The sequence below is a fragment of the Ornithorhynchus anatinus genome, chromosome 3, assembly GCF_004115215.2.
Source record: "Ornithorhynchus anatinus isolate Pmale09 chromosome 3, mOrnAna1.pri.v4, whole genome shotgun sequence".
Classification (NCBI taxonomy): Eukaryota; Metazoa; Chordata; class Mammalia; order Monotremata; family Ornithorhynchidae; genus Ornithorhynchus; species Ornithorhynchus anatinus.
Window position 1 is genome coordinate 117,075,039 of NC_041730.1, and position 15,593 is coordinate 117,090,631.

Genomic DNA, 15,593 nt, shown 5'->3' on the forward strand with positions numbered 1-15,593 from the left:
CAATGTTTGACACATCGTAAGCACTTAACAAATATCACTTCAAAAAAGAGAGAGGGATAGTGTGAAAGACAATGCACTTTGTGCTGGGAACTGAACTAAGCATTGGGGTAGGTAATACTAAATGTGGTATTTGTTAAGTGCTCACTTTGGACCAGGTACTGTACTAAGTGCTGGGGTGGATACAAGCAAATCAGGTTGGACACAGTCTCTGTCCACATGGGGTTCACAATCTAAATCCCTGCTTTGCAGATGAGGTAACTGAGGCCCAGAGAAGTAAGGTGACTTGCCCAAGGTTACACAGCAGACAAGTGGAGAAGCTGGGAGTAGGACCCATGACCTTGGATACAGTCCCTGTCCCACATGGGACTCACAGTCTTATTCCCCATTTTACCACTGATGTAACTGATGCACAGAGAAGTTGAGTGACTTAGCCAAGGTCACACAGAAGACAAGTGGTGGAGCTGGGATTGGACCTGAGATCCTCTGATTCCCTGGCCTGTGCTCATTCCACGTGGCCACGCTGCTTCTGTAAATATTTTCCATTATCACCCATCCTCATCCTCATTAAATCTCAAATATCTGAATGGTAAATAACTCTGGCATATTGATATTCATAATAGTCTGGTTTTAAAAATCATTTTTTACACCATTAACTCTAAAATTTACTTTTGAAATTGCAAGGTATCGGGCACAGATTTGCTTCCCTAGTTAACTCAACTTAGTTTCAATCTATTACGCTGCTATTTATTCAACAAAATCCCACAATGAAAAAAAAAAATGAAATAGGACTGGGAATGATGAAAAGAGATGCCCCAGAGAGGTCTTCACTCAAAAACATTTGGCTCACAAATATGGCATGACAACGCAAATGACCACCCAATAAATAATGTTTGGTGGGTCCTAACAAATGATACAATTAACAAAAATGTCACTAAAAATAGTACTTTTCAAATATTTGAAATATCTCTCCTTCGCTTTTTCTCCACTTTTCCCTCCTCTAAACTATATAGTTCTGATGGGCAGGGAATGTGTCTCTCAACTTTGTTACGGTGTACTCTCCCAAGAACTTAGTACTGTGCCCTGCACACAGTAATTGCTCAAAAAACATGATTGATTGAAATAATCTTGTTAAGTTCAACTTCAAACCAGAATTAATTCAAGAAGCATTGTGGTGGCCATACCGAAATATTATTTGAGAAATGCACCCATAATGACAAGGATGCCAGCTGATGGATTCCAAAATGCACTCAAAGATCCAAAGCAGTGGGAAAGAGATGAGCTAAGGACTCTGTTCCTTCTACGAAGCCTCCTAAAATGATTCAAAGTATTTGTGTGAATTACTAGACTGATAAGGACTGAATTTAATGGTGTTTCTGGAAGGACTTTGAAATATACTATTGAAATATATCATTCATGTGTCTCTTTTTTTGCGGCGCCCTCAGTGATCATCTGTTTTGTGGACTGCAATAGAAGAAGCACAACAATGCCCACTCCAGAATAGTCACCTTATTATAGAAGTGGGGTTAGGTTCCTGCCAAGACTGCTACTTAAATTTTCCTGCTCCCTCTAGGAAACAGGGAATCTTCCTGAACTCAGCATGGATGGTTGTGGTGGGGGGGTGGCATTGAAAGAATTGGGAGCTTGTGGAAGTAAAGAGCAGCAGCATTGCTGGAGAAGCAGCGTGGTCTAGTGAAGAGAGCCTGGGCCCGGGAGTCAGGACCTGGATTCTAATCCTGATTTTGCCAGTTCCTTGCTGTGTGACCTTGGGCAAGTCACTTCACTTCTCTGTGCCTCATTCCTTAACTGTAAAATGGGGATGAAATACCTGTTCTCCCTCCTACTTAAGACTGTGAGCTCTGTGCAGGACCGGAAGTGGATCCGACCTAACCAACTTGTACCTACCCCAACGCTTAGAGCAATGTTTGACAGATAGTAAACTTTTAACAAATACCATAAAATTACAGAACTTGGATGATGATGAGGCAACAGGATCCTAGGTCCTAGCTGCCATAGGATTAAAAACTGTGCCACTTATGGTTCACGGCAGGGTTCCAGAGTGTTAACTTCTGGGAATATCAAGATGTCACTGTTCCTAGATTTTGTTCTCTTTATCAAAGGTGAAAACCCTTGATTTCCAGAACATGGAACAGGCTGCACCACTTCTTTCCAAGGAGTCAGTTTAATATAAACCTCTCCTTTATATGACAGGGAAGAGGAAATAAAAATATAGATAATCTCATTTACTGTAACTTCTAAATTCCAGGCCCATATATTCTGAACATGCCAGAACTTGCTTCTCTCCTAAAAGGCAAAGGCAGCAGGATGCTACTTAATGCAGGTTCTTCTTTCCAACATTAATTATTACTAAAAGAGTGCTCAGAAGTGGTCATCCACTAAATCCTTTTGAGTGACATATTCAATCCATTTGTTGCTAAATTTTATTTTCCAAGAGTTTAGTACAGTGGTCTGCACACAGTAAGTGCTCAATAAATGCGATTGAATGAATGAATGAGCAAAAGCAATTTCACTACAATTAGTACAACTCCTGCCTAATAGTTCGGCGGCTCTGCAAAAGTTTTGCATTTCAGGTTTTTAGAAAGCAATCTTCTGCTGGGCTGGGGAGGAGACACCACTAAAAATTATTCTCTATATTTGGTGGAGGACATGTGCCCGTCTCTTTAAAGCATGCTCTCTAACAAATCAAATCTTTTCTTGTGTGAATAATCATGCCTCCTCCTAGGAAATTCCTAGTTGAAGGTTATGCCCTAAAGTATGAAAACAAATGAAGAGAGACAAAGAAAAGAGGTGGGGAAGGGAAGAAGGGTGGGAAAAAGGGAAAGTAGAGGACTAAGGATGGGAGAGAAGAGAGAAATGGGATAGTTCTTCACAGATATATGACAATCCGATATTTTAGTGGTCATTATTTATCACAATTTGCAAAAAAATGAATATTAACATTGATTAGTCACATTAGAATTAAGAAAAATGGACATTAACTTGCTAAGTGTAACATCTGAGTAATTATGGCAAATTATTGGTCGGTGTACTCTGAAAATCAGATATTGAACCTTTGCCTTTCTTTCTTTTCATTTGCCTGATAGTTAACTGTTTATCTAGTTTTAATGGCACATATTCACTTGGAATCACAAGCATGTTATCAACCTGTAGATAAAAATATTAAAAATGATCCAGAATATGAAAATCATAGCTTATTAGTTCAAGGTTTGAGGAGATGACCAAAACCAGTTTTTCCCCATCATGTGGCACTTAGAAGTTTCCTGTAAAGCATCTCATTTTAAATGGCTAATAGACACCTCAGAACACTATAGAGGACTGAATTCATTTAACTGCATTCATAGCCACCAGAAAACTGAAAGAATGTTCCACCTTGAGCTAGGGTTTGAATTCTTATATCATGTATGGGGAGCAATATGGCTTACTGGATAAAGAATGGGTCTGGGAGTCAGAGGATTTGGATTCTAATCCTGGTTCTGCCACAAGTCTGCTGTGTGACCTTGGGCAAATAAATTAGCTTCTCTATGGCTCAGTTACCTCATTTGTAAAATGGGGATTAAGAGTGTGAGGACCTTGTGGGACAGGGACTGTGTCTGATTTGATTACCTTGTCTCTAACCCTGTGCATAGAACAGTGCTTGGCACATAATAAGCACTTATCAAGTAGTATTATATTATTATTATTAGATCAGTAAGGTTTTGCTAAGGAGTCAACCATTCAAGATGTCACCAACCTGGGTTTGGTTGCTAATTTAAGCAAGACAAAAGTTAGGTATCCTCTGGCACAGCATAAATTGAGAATTTTCTCCCTGAATTTGAGTTGCTTATGCATTTCCAAAGGACAAAAGAAATAATTCAAATAGAGTGGACGTGGGAATCTGATGAATGATTTTTCCCCCCTTTCTGATTAAATCTCATCACACGTTATCTAAGAAGAAGACTTTCTCCAGAAAAGTAAGTAGTGGAATAGATTGATATGACCAAGGGTCAAAAAAAATTAATTGAAATCTATTTCCTGGGCCTAAATCACGGGCTCAGAGAAAATCAGGGATGTGAAGATGGAATTCAAAACTGATAGCAAGTAAGAGGAGGCATGAACAATGAAACAGAAACTATATCTTTAGGGACAATTGTGTGTTAAATGAAAATGGCAACTACTGCTGTTCAAGCTCAGAACTGTGAGTTGATCATGATGAATTTCTGAAGTATGCTAAGGAGTAGCCAATTTTGGTTTATAAACAAATATTTCAAGTGCTCATCCAAAAGAAATTGGAAAGGAAATTGAAAAAAAAAAACTTTTTGGATGACATTACTTGGTAAGATCAGAATTTTAAAACTAAAATGCACGCGAATTAAACTTTACCACATATTTATAGTACATTTGGGTTTCTGTTGAGCTTTCAGATGTAATGATACATTTCCTCTGGAATTGTATTTTTAACCATGTGCCCTGATTATTTCTACATGTTGGGGTTGGTCATCTTTTCACTGTCAGCCGTGAAAGATTACAATGTAACAGGCCAAAGACAGTCTTTAGTAGTGTCAAGTAACAGGCATTCAAATTCTACTGTGAAGCCATTAGCCTCTTCACAAACAGTTTTCTTAGGGATACTTTAGTACTTTAGATCTAAGCTGTGAGTTAAAAAAAGGCAAAACTGAAGACAGTTTTTTTCTCTTAAAGAAAAGAAAGTATAATTGTTTTCGATTGCAGACATGTTGGGAAGACTGATCTCAGAGCTTTAACTACCTTATTAAAATATCATAATTGTTCTTTATCAACATATAAATTCATATGAAACAAATACTGTGTACCATGGTGATCACTGACAGCACTTTCTGGGTTTCAAAATGATGTAGCTGCCTAATGGAGCAATTGTCTTTTTACACATTCTTGTGATTTCATCTTTGGACAGTGATGATATAGTGCTGTCCCTAAGAAGCCAGGGCCCTCGGTTGGAGCAATCAGGTTGCTGAATTTATGCAGGGAGGTGCCAAACTTTGTATGGGTAAGGATAAATTGGGTAGATGCTTTTCTCTCCCTAATATGGAACTAAATAGGGATGCTGCCATGGTTAAGGCACCCATGTCTCGTTACTATTCCATTGTAATGTAAATGAAGTGATACTGAAAAATTTCACAGTTATTGGTCCTGGTTTCTAGTTGTCATTGATTACCACTGTTTACTTCAAATTCTTTTTCAGGCTTTAGTCTTGTGCTCTGCAACCAGTCTGAGATCAACATGATCCCCATCCATTACACTCACAGCAATGGAGTTGCCTGACTCCTGAAGACTAATTTCTATTTTGGGAGCTTAGCACCATGAAGATTTGTTTGAATTACTTAGGTAGGGCAGTTTTTGTTTAAGAAAGTCCTTTATGTCAAAGGGAGATCAAGTAGGTGGTGGTGTGAAGGGGCAGGGGTGAAAACAGGCCAGCAAAGACAGCCTATTGGGGAAAAAAAAATAACAGGACTTTTGGTGAGAATTTCAGTTGAAGGGACTTGAATGATTGCTTAGCAAGCACTAATACTCTAAAGTGCCCTTTCATTGTTATTGAATTTGATGTACTTAAGGGAGCATGTCTTCCAACTCTGTTGGGTTTTACTCTCCTAGCACCTAGCACAGTGTTCTGCACATGGATGGTTCAGAAAATTCCATTCATTGACAGATTGATCAGGCAGGGGCAATCAGGGACTGGGCAATCTTATGGACTGTCCAGGATACTAGTTCCTTGAATAATAATTATGGTATTTGTTAAACGCTTACTAAACGCCAAACACTGTTTTAAGCACCTGGGTAGTTACAAGGTAATCAAGTTGTCCCACCTGGGTCTCAGAGTCTTAATCCCCATTTTACAAATGAGCTCTCATGGCTTTGACTACCATCTCTACGCAGATGACACGCAGATCTACATCTCCGCCCCTGTCCTCTCCCCCTCCCTTCGGGCTCGCATCTCCTCCTGCCTCCGGGATGTCTCCACCTGGATGTCAGCCCGCCACCTAAAACTCAACATGAGCAAGACTGAGCTCCTCATCTTCCCTCCCAAACCCGGTCCTCTCCCAGACTTCCCTATCACCGTGGATGGCACGACCATCCTTCCCGTCTCTCAGGCCCGCAATCTCGGTGTCATCTTTGACTCGTCTCTCTTGTTCACCCCACATATCCTATCCGTTACCGAGACCTGCCGGTTTCACCTTTACAATATCGCCAAGATCCGCCCTTTCCTCTCCGCCCAAACGGCTACCTTACTCCTATGGGCTCTCGTTATATCCCGGCTAGACTACTGTGTCAGCCTTCTCTCTGATCTCCCTTCCTCCTCTCTCGCCCCGCTCCAGTCTATTCTTCACTCCGCTGCCCCGCTCATCTTCCTGCAGAAACGACCTGGGCATGTCACTCCCCTTCTTCAACACCTCCAGTGGTTGCCTATCAACCTCCGCTCCAAACAAAAACTCCTCACTCTAGGCTTCGAGGCTCTCCATCACCTTGCCCCTTCCTACCTCTCCTCCCTTCTCTCTTTCTACCGCCCACCCCGCACGCTCCGCTCCTCCGCCGCCCACCTCCTCACCGTCCCTCGGTCTCGCCTATCCCGCCGTCGACCCCTGGGCCACGTCCTCCCGCGGTCCTGGAACGCCTTCCCTCCTCACCTCCGCCAAACTGATTCTCTTCCCCTCTTCAAAACCCTACTTAAAACTCACCTCCTCCAAGAGGCCTTCCCAGACTGAGCTCCCCTTCTCCCTCTACTCCCTCTACCCCCCCCCCACCTCTCCGCAGCTTAACCCTCTTTTCCCCCCATTTCCCTCTGCTCCTCCCCCTCTCCCTTCCCATCCCCTCAGCACTGTACTCATCTGCTCAACTGTATATATTTTCATTACCCTATTTATTTTGTTAATGAATTATACATCGCCTTGATTCTATTTAGTTGCCATTGTTTTTACAAGATGTTCTTCCCCTCGACTCTATTTATTGCCATTGTTCTTGTCTGTCCGTCTCCCCCGATTAGACCGTAAGCCCGTCAAATGGCAAGGACTGTCTCTATCTGTTGCTGACTTGTTCATTCCAAGCGCTTAGTACAGTGCTTTGCAAATAGTAAGCACTCAATAAAAACTATTGAATGAATGAATGAATGAATAATTTAGGCACAGAGAAATTAGGTGACTTGCCCAAGGTCACACAGCAGACAAGTGGCAGAGCCGGGATTTCTACAGAAAGGCTCTGGGCATGTCACCCCACTCCTCAAAAATCTCCAGTGGTTGCCTATTAACCTTCTTATGAAGCAAAAACTCCTCACTATTGACTTCAAAGCTCTCCATCACCTTGCCCCCTCCTACCTCACCTCCCTTCTCTCCTTCTACAGCTCAGCCTGCACACTCCATTCCTCTGGAGCTAACATTCTCACTGGGCCTCGTTCTCGTCTGTCCCGTCGACCCCTGGCCCACGTCCTCCTCTGTCCTGGACTGCCCTCCCTCTTCACACTTGCCAAACTAGCTCTCTTCCCCCCTTCAAAACTTTACATAGAGCTCACCTCCTACAGGAGGACTTCCCAGACTGAGCCCTCCCTTTTCCTCCGCTCCTCCTCCCCTCCTCATCGCCCCTACTCCCTCCTTCTGCTCTACACCCTTCCCTGCCCAAGAGCAGTTGGGCATATTTGTACATGTTCATCATTCTATTTACTTTATTAATGGTGTGTATATATCTATAATTTTATTTATTTATTTCGATGCTATTGATGCCTGTCCACTTGTTTTGTTGGCTGTCCCCCACTTCTAGACCTTGAAGTATGGATTGTCTCTATCTGCTGCCAAATTGTACTTTCCAAGTGCCTAGTACAGTGCTCTGCACACAGTAAGTGCTCAATAAATACGAATGAATGAATGAATTAGAACCCACATCCTCTGACTTCCAAGCCTGTGCCGTTTCCACTAAACCACACTGCTTCTCTTGAAGTAGGCAATCTCCTGAAATCAATTCAATCCATCAGTGGTATTTATTGAGGATTTTTGAGTGCTTTGAGAGAGTATACAGTACGGTTGGTAGACACAGTCATTGTCAACAAAGAATTTGAATCTGATCAAGGAGAGAGTCATTAAAATAAATTACAGGTAGAAGAAACGGAGTCTAAGGATGTGTTGCATAAGTGCTATGCAGATAGGAGTGGGGTGAGTTTCAAAATGGTTAGTGAGTAAGACCAAAGTATGACACAGAAGGAAGGGAGAATAGGGCTGGGTTGTAGCAGGGGTTGAGAGAGGTTAAACAGAAGTGCCTTGAAACCTTAAGGAGTTTCTTTTTGATGTGGAGATGTATGGGCAACCGTTGGAAATTTTTAAAGAGTTGGGAGACAAGTGCAGGGAGTTTTTTTTAAAAAAAATGATAGTGACAGCAGGGCGAAGTATGGATTGGAGAAGGGAAAACCTGAAGGAAGAGGTGTCAACAAGGAGGCTGATGCAATCGTTGAGACAGGATACGAAAGGCCTTGGAACAGCATGGTAACAGTTCAGATGGAGTGGAAGGGGCAGATTGTAGAGCTGCTGTGGGGAAAGAACTGACAGGATGTGGTGAGTATGCTGTTTGGAGGAGAGAGGTGAGTTGAGGATAATGCCAAGATAGTGTATACTTGCAAAAAAGGGAGGATTATGGTTTTGTTAACAGTGATGGGATAGCTTTGCGGGGTCTCCACAGTTAGGGATGAGAGGCGGGGGAGGAACTGGTGAGACTGAGAAGGAAAAGCCAAAGAGATAGGAGGATACCCAGGAGAGGACACTGCCGGTTAAACCAAGGTAGATAATGTTGCCAGGGAAAGGGGATGGGCTGGGATGTCCAAGGCAGCTGCGAGGTCAAAGAAGACTGGGATGGAGTAGAATGTGTTGATTCGGAGAAGAGATCACTGGTGATGTGGAGAGAGTTGTTTCAGTGATGTGGAAGGGGCAGAAATCAAATCACAGGGAGTTGAAGAGAGGGTTAGAGGATAGGAAGTGGAGACAGCAGGTGTAAACAACTCACTGAGACATTAGAGAGGAATGGAAGGAGGGAGTTAGGGTGATAAATGGAGGGTGCAGTAAGGTAGATGGAGGGGCTTTATTTAAGATAGGAGATACAGGGGTATGTTTGAAAGCAGAGGGGAAGAATCCATTGGAAAATAATTGTTTGAAGATGACCATCAGGGAGGGATGAAGGGAAGGGGCAAATGTTTTAATAAGATACAAAGGGATGCCGTCAGAAATGCCGGGGGAGAGGTAAGATTTTGAAAAGAGACAAAAGATCTCCTTGAGAGAAGGTTGGAAAGAAAAAGACTAAACTTGGAAAAGACTTTGTGTGTTATCTTGTCTGGATCTCTGGAGAATAAAATGCCCAGCAATATTCAGCAACCCATTCCAATATAAATTAAAGAGATTTTGATTCAGTTAGTGGGAGGCTGTCTGTATATACATAGTCCGTCCCAAGTCCCCCCACTTAAAGGCTTCAACATGAAATAGCAAAAAAAGTGGGCATTTTTTCTGTTGATGTTTTTTCCTCCTCACAGTAGTTTGCCGCACACATCACTGGGTACTTGAACTAAAAGTCCATTATCTGGCAAAACATAATTAGTAAAATACATTTTCAGGAACTCTCATTGCATAAATGAACTTCTTCACAGACTCCCATTTTTAAGCATTCTATGATTAGGTTTAGAGGAACAGATGGGTGGGCCTATTTTGAGTCAGTGTCAGAGGCAGAGTGGTTAGGGGAAAGAACACAGGATCGGGAGTTAGGATATCAAAGGTTATGATTCCGTTTCTGCCACTCGCCTGCTGCGTGACCTTGGGCAAATCATTTAACTTTGGCTTTTTTCCTCATCTGTAAAATGGGAGTAATCCCTCTTGGATTGAGAGCCTTGGATGGGATAGGGAAAGTGTCAGATTTTATTACTGTGTAACTCTACTCCAGATCTTAGGACAGTGTTGGCACCTAGTAAGTGCTTAATAAATCCATCATTATTAGTAAATTTTATTATCACCCCCTTATCTTTTCAAATCAAAGTAGCTAACACACTAATTTTGTAATATGTACAGTTGAGTGTTAAATCTTACTACCAAACGAGCCGGATTTTATGGAATGGTTTTGTTTTTCAACACTTCCTCCTCCTGAAAATTCAGGTTTGGGAAAAGTAGATCACAATCTTGTTTCTCAGGAACAATAATAGTAACAATACTTGGGTCTGTACCCCTTAAGCACTTTGATAGTCACCTTATTCCCCGAGCCCCACTAGTGCTTATGTGCATATTCATCTGTAATTTATTTCAATATCTCTCTCTCCCTCTAATCTGTAAACTCCTTGAAGGCAGGAGTCATGTCTAACTTCTCTACTGTATTCTATGCTGTACATATAGAGAGCCCTCAATAAATATCATTGATTGATATTAATAGTAATATAATTTGCCAATATTTATATTGTGGTTTATTTTAAGAATCTGAACAAGAATGACAGCTATTCACTTAATTTTCATATCAACTCTGAGAGGTAGGTGTGATGGTGTTAACTACTATACTGCTACTTTAACAGATGAAAAGTTCAAGGAACATTGAAGTGAATTTATGTTTCCCAGCTCTTGTAAAGATTCGGGGATGAATGAGTGGTGGCTGTATCATTCTCTCTCTGAGCTTCCAGGAGAAATATATGTATATATTTTTGTTGGAGCCAAGATGGCTTCATGGGTGACACAGCACAACTAATCTACCATCCAAATCATCTGTGTATTGCTTTTCTGAACATAATTAAGCGATCTGTACTCTTGGGAAGTCTTATCTTAATTGTATCTCTCAAATTTAAAAACACCTCACAAAAATCCTATTCTTAGCCCACAGTTCAATGGAATCAGCCCAAACACGGCAAATGATCATGGTTATTGGATCATATCTGCTCTACTGAACAAAGACAAAATTAAAAGCCCTTAGCCTTTGGAGAGATTAATAGACATTGATTTCAAGACTCTAAGAGAGGTCTTTCCAACAAAACTATTTAGCCAACTGGCTGGTATTCAGGATCGATACTGTACTGCAGATAAAGGTGCTACTTTTACTTTCATATTAGTGTCCTCTGGCCAAAGAAGCATGCTAGAAAATGAAAAGGAGAAATCCAAATCCAAAAGTGTAATAAGTACAGGAAAGTAGTAATATCTACTAGTTTAGAAAACCTCTCAAAGGGATGCGAAGACTTTAAAATCTAATCAGTATATGAAACCTTTGGGTAAGAAATTGTAATATCTCAAGGACTTCAGACAGAGCTCTGCATAGAGTAAGTGCACAATCAAAACTGTCGATTACATAAGGGAGAGAAAGCTCTGTTGTCTAGTTGGAGAAACTGAGGTCTGAGAATTATTATGGGATTTGCTGAATCACTATCTGCAAAGCCAGAAATAAAATCTATGTTTGCTTGTCCTGTTGACCATACTGATGACTGGAATCATAGTGGTAACAATAACAATGATGATGACATTTGTTAAGTGCTATCTTTGTGCAAAACACTGTGTAAAGTGCTGGGGTGGAGTCCAGATAAATCAGACTGGACATGCTTCCTGACCCACACGAGGATCAGAGTCTAAGTAGGAGGAGAAGAGATAGTTTATCCCCAGTATACAGATGGGCAAAGTGAAACTCACAGAAACTGATTTGCCCAAGATCACACAGCTAAGCAGTGGAGTTAGGACTAGAAATTAGGTCTACATGCCCTTTCCACTAGACACATCACACTATTTTAGGGAATCTGTTTATCCGATAATTTGAACTTTGTTCACACTCTTGCTAAGGCTGGGGTTGAAGTTGTATTTCCTGATTGGGTTTTTATTTGGGGCTCATCAAAGAACAGAGTGTATTAATGCTGATAGAAAAGAGTATTGATAAAGGATGAAGGAGAAGCTTAGGGTTAGAAGCAACTTGGAAAGTCATTCACTCCAGCCCCCTGCCTCCAGGCAAGTCTTCATCAAACCAATCCAGAAATGGAATATAAAGGAGATATAATGTAGGACATGGGTGAAAAGATTATTTCTTTTCTCATTCTGCTCTCAACCTTCACCCAGTTGTTTACTGAAGTGCTTCTGATTTATTTTCCAAAACCAGTTAACCTTTCCTTTTGATTTTTAAATAACCTTTGCCACATACCTCCCCCCACCTCCACTTCTTATTTTTTTTACTCTTAAAATGATATTTCAGTCAGACAGAACACTTTATGATTATCAATTGGCAGTCCATCGACTAGGCCTAGGTAGTTGCATTCTAATTATTTCCCCAAATATTTCTTTTTCTTGGCAGGTAGAACACAGGCCTGGGAGTCAGAGGTCATAGGCTCTAGTCCCGGCTCCACCACTTGTCTGTTGGGTGGCACAGGGCAAGTCATTTAATTTCTCTGGGCCTCAGTTACCTCATCTGTAGAATGGGGAATAAGACTGTGATCCCCAAGCAGAACAGGGTCTGTGTCCAGCCTGAGTATCTTGTATCTACCCTAGGGTTTAGTACAATGCCCAGCATATAGTAAACTCTTAACATATACCACAATTATTATTATTATTATCTAAAACTGAAAGGATTTGCTTCACCCTTCAATCTCTACATTTGTCTATAAATCAGTTTATCAGTGGTATTTATTAAGTGCTTACATTAGACAGGGCACAATACTAAGCAATTGGAAAAATACAATCCATTAAGTTGGTAAACACTATCTGTGCCCACATAGAGCTACAGTCTAGTGGAGGAGTTTACAACCTAGTGGAACCTAATAAGCACGTAATAAATACTACAATTATTAGGGTGATGATACATTATTTCAAGGGGAAGTATGAATAGTATTATTAATAATTTTGATACGGGGTTAAGCACTTACACCTTTCCAAGCACTGCTCTATGGTCTGGGATAGATACAAGATAATGAGATTGGAATCAGGCTTGTCCAGGGTCACACAGCTGCTAAATGGCAGAGCCAGAATTAGAACCCAGGTTTTCTGACTCCCAGGCCCAGACTCTTTCCAATAAGCCACTCTAAATATCATTAAAGGTTAAACTGTATTCAAGCCTCTAGTCTGTAAGTTCACTGTGTGCAGGGAACACATCTACCAACTCTGCTATATTGCACTCTTCCAAGCACTTAGTACAGTGGTCTCCATACAGTAAGCATTCATTAAATATGACTGAATGGTTAACGTTTCCATTTTGCTGCTATTACTACTAATACTAATAAGCACTTTCTGCATGCCAAGCACAGGGGTACATATAAGGAAATCAGATTATCCACTGATCCTGTTCCACATGGAGTTCAGTCTGAAAGAGACAGAGAGTAGAACTTTATTAGATTTAGTAAAATCTAAATGAGAAAATGGAGACACAAAGAAATCACACTGCAGATGAATGACAAGCATGACAGGGAAGCAGTATGGCCTAGTAGAAGGAGCACAGGCCTGGGAGTCAGAGGACCTGGGTTCTAATCCCAGCTCTGCTGTGTGACCTTGGATAAGTCATTTAATTTCTCAGTGCCTTAGTTCCCTCATCTGCAAAATAGGGTTCAAGACCTGTTGTTTTCCCTCCTATTTAGACTTTGTGGGGGCCGATTAACTTGTATCTACCCCAACAAATCTCCCCCACTAGGATACACTGCCCCAAGTTAATTCTACATTGTCTCCCAGTGCTATCGTTAACATTTCAATTCATGCATGAAAGGTAGACTTTTCCTCCCAAAAGAAAAGGGAGACCAATGGAAATACTCCAACCATAGTTTCAGTAAGTGATTTTACTGGAAGCATCTGTCTAATTGGATTTTTTCAATGAGTAGATATAAATGAATGTCCTTGCTGTCTATTGAACTGCAAAGTGCCCTTCAGAACAGTTAGACCTTCAATTATATATCGGCTACTTCTCTCAATAGAAGAAAGAAAATGGTTTTATCTTTCTGGTGAGATCTGTATGCTTAGAAAGTTCGTGGAGGCTATTTCCCTTGATGCCATTTAAACCTTAAGTTCTTAAGAAATGCCTTTTCTAAATGTGAGGGATTACTTTTCTCTTTGGTATCTCTTTGGTTGGCTCTCTTAAATCGCCTACTTCATCAGAGGTTGTATGCTTACAGTGCTTTGCTAATTTGTGTCCAATTCAAAGTTTCCTGACTCCACAAAATAAATAAACCAGAGGATGTGAGAATGAGGCTAGTTGCCTTTCTGACAGTGATTTTTAAAAATTTAAATGGTATTTGTGAAGCACTTACTATGTTCCAAGAACTGTACTAAGCAATGGGGTAGATACAAGCTAATCAGGTTGGACACAATCCATGTCCCACTTAAGGCTCACAGTATTGATCCCCATTTTACAAATGAGGTTACTGAGACTCAAAGAAGTTAAATGACTTTCCCAAGGTCACACGGCAGATAAATGACAGACACAGGTATAGAACTCAGATCCTTCTGTCTCCCAGGCCTGTGATCTATCCACTAGGCCACGTTGCTTCTCACTGGACCATGCTGCTTCTCAGTAGAACTTGTCAGAATTTCTTTAGCTTTTCAGCATGCTAGTTCTGTCAGACTAGTCCAAAGCAAGTATCTCTTCAATAAAGCTGTGGTGTGTAATAAAAAGCAAGTTGGTCTTCAAACAACCATTCTGTAGTTGCCCTTATTACTAATTTCTCCAAAGGAAATGCTCAGTAAAAGAAGATGCTCATATTAAGTCGTGGCTTGCCATTTTGAGTCTTACCATTTTGATTCTAAATGTGTGAAACCTACATCACAGAAAATAACTCAGCTCAGCGTCACAGTATTGTTCCTGTCTGCTTTTGACCTTCGATGTTCTTCTCACCATATTTCAGGGCCTATTTTTCATAATTCTCATGCCTTGACTAAATCTGGCAGTTTCCGTTTAGTTTTTAAAGATTCAAAAGCATCTTCTCTGTCCCTGAGGTCTCTTTAATTGCCAATTCTGGTTGTTTTTAAAGTCTAGGTGATGATTTCCCTATATATTTTGGATGTATGTGAATTGGAAGGCGAGAGTTGGCATGTTTGACTTGTACTGAACTTTTACACTAGGAATGGTTGATATAAGTGCATGTGTAATTAGCTGGAAATCCAGCGTACTTTCTTTCCATGCCTTCAAGAAGGTCACCCTGATATGAGCTGCATAGATTCTTGCCTGTTGAACCATTTAGCATTTGGCTCAGAGGTGCAACTATACTAACTGGTATTGTGTTAAAAGTAATTGTCATGCTGTTAATATGAGGAAGCCCTCCTCTCCCATTACCCAGCACCCGGACAGACTGACACATACACACCCCCACACACCCCCCAAAACCTAGCTGTTTCTTGATTCTAGGCGTTTACTATTTTCTCGCTTTTGGAAAATAATTTGCTCTTCCCCCACCATCTCTTTTCTGGCCCAATAATTCTCATAGTCTGAGTCTGATATGAGATATTGTTCATTTCCAACTGGAGCTTTGAGGTGTTTGTAAGATTTATCCATTCCCCACCTAGCATAATCCTCCAGAAATCCACCAATAACCCTCACTGGAGCCAACTACCAGTTTGTATAGTAGTACACTTTGGACTGCCTTCTTGTGACCAAAGTGTAGAATCTGCTAGAGT

General features: G+C 41.0%; 1 protein-coding gene across 19 annotated transcripts in view; it reads left to right on the forward strand.

Moving 5' to 3' along the window:
- The window catches only part of KCNMA1 (potassium calcium-activated channel subfamily M alpha 1), an 879,166-nt gene that overhangs the window by 526,805 nt on the left and 336,768 nt on the right, over positions 1-15,593 (forward strand). The gene's annotated exons all lie outside the window — the stretch shown is intronic.